Source organism: Orycteropus afer, unplaced genomic scaffold (genome assembly GCF_000298275.1).
Source record: "Orycteropus afer afer isolate SDZICR_OR568_19922 unplaced genomic scaffold, OryAfe1.0 scaffold00053, whole genome shotgun sequence".
NCBI lineage: Eukaryota > Metazoa > Chordata > Mammalia > Tubulidentata > Orycteropodidae > Orycteropus > Orycteropus afer.
The window spans coordinates 2,687,510-2,689,432 of NW_006921640.1; the positions used below are offsets into that span (position 1 = coordinate 2,687,510).

The window sequence follows — 1,923 nt, forward strand, 5'->3', positions numbered from 1 at the left end:
CTTGGTCTAGAGTATAATCATGTTCACTGACTCCCATCTGATCTTCTCAGATGTTTATGTTTTTATCTGTAGCCTGGTGTTTGGTGTTAATGGTAATGTAGTATTGCAGACATACTGGTATTAGCCTCTGTCGTCTATATCTTATGTGCACAATTTGGTGTCCTCCCTTTCCCTAATGTTATCATGGTGGTCACAAACTCTTTCCGTACCATCCTTCCCCTTACCTACCTCAGCATGTGGCTCCCAACTTGCCCCAAATTATTCCCTCTCCACCCCAGTAACCTACAAAGTGAGTTCTCTTCCTTAAGCAAACCCTTCCTTGTCTTTTTATAGTAATGGACTTATACAATATTTGTCCTTCTGTGATTGACTTATTTCACTGAGCATAACATCCTCCAGGCTCATTCACGTTGTGAGAAGATTCGCATATCCTTCATTGTTCTTTAATGTAGTGTAGTATTCCATTACCTGGATCCTGCTGCTTTTGTGGGCCCCAGCGCTTCCTCCCTTTCCTAGCTCTGAGGGCTGAGTCCTGCCTTCTACCCTTTACCTTGATCCTGCCGCTTTTGTGGTCCCTGGCACTCCCTCCCTTTCCTGGGTTTGGCAGGATCCAAGTAAGGGGCAGGAGGCATGACTCAGCCCCCAGAACCAGGAAAGGGAGGGAGCGCTGGGGACCACAAAAGCGGCAGGATCCATGTAGGAGTTAGCTAAGGAAAGGGTAGAGAGGTTTCCAACAACTAAGGGAGACAAACTTGTCTGTCAGTTTGTCATCCTGTGGAGCTTGCATGTTGCTGTGAGGCTTGAGGCTGTGCCACTGGTGTTTCAAATGCCAGCAAGGTTACGCATGGTGCACAGGTTTCAACACAGCTTACAGGCTGAGACAGACTAGGAAGAAGGAAGAGACCATCTACTTCTTAAAAAATTGGCCAGGGAAAACCTTATGAATAGCAGAGAAACTCTGCCTGATACATTACTGGGCAACTTTATGAATAGCCTGGAAACATTGTCCATTACAGTACAGGAGGACGAGCCCATTGGGTTGGAAGGCATTCAGATAGGATTGGGAAAGAGCTGCCTCATCAGAGTAGAACCAGCCTTAATGATGGGGATAAAGTAAAGCTTTCAGGACCTCCATGTGCTGACGTGGCACGACTCAAATTGAGGAGAAACAGCTGCAAACATCCCTTAATAATCAGAGCATGGAATGTGTGAAGTATGAATCTAGGAAAATTGGAAGTTGTCAAAAATGAAATGGATTGCATAAAGATTGATATCTTAGGCATTAGTGAGCTGAAATGGACCAGTTTTGGCCATTTTTAACCAGACAACCATATGATCTGCTATGCTGGGAATGACAATTTAAAGAGAAATGGCACAGCATTCATCATCACAAAGGAGGTTTCAAGATCTGTTCTGAAGTACAGTGCTGTCAGTGATAGGATAATATCCATACGCCTACAAGGAAGACCCATTAATACTACTATTATTCAAATTTACACACCAACCACCAAAGCCAAAGATAAGGAAATTTAAGATTTTTACCAACTACTGCAGTCTGAAATTGACCAAATGTGCAATCAGGATGTGTTAATTATCACTGGTGATTAGAATGCAAAAGTTGGAAACAAAGAGGAGTCCGTGGTAGTTGAAAAATGTGGCCTTGGTGACACAAATAACGCTGGAGATCGCTTGATAGAATTTTGCAAGACCAATGACTTATTCATTGCAAATACCTTTTTTCAACAACACAAAATAGCAGCTAAACACTTGGACTTCACCAGATGGAACACACAGGAATCAGATTGACTACATCTATGGCAAGAAGCCACGGAAAAGCTCAATATCTTCAGCCAAAACCAGGCCAGGAGCTGATTGTGGAACAGACCATCAACTGCTCATATGCAAGTTCAACTTGAAGTTGAA

The 1,923-nt window shown here is 43.3% G+C and overlaps 1 protein-coding gene across 1 annotated transcript in view; it reads left to right on the forward strand.

The window, feature by feature from the left end:
- Nucleotides 1–1,923, forward strand: part of PINX1 (PIN2 (TERF1) interacting telomerase inhibitor 1) — a 233,340-nt gene that overhangs the window by 50,276 nt on the left and 181,141 nt on the right. The gene's annotated exons all lie outside the window — the stretch shown is intronic.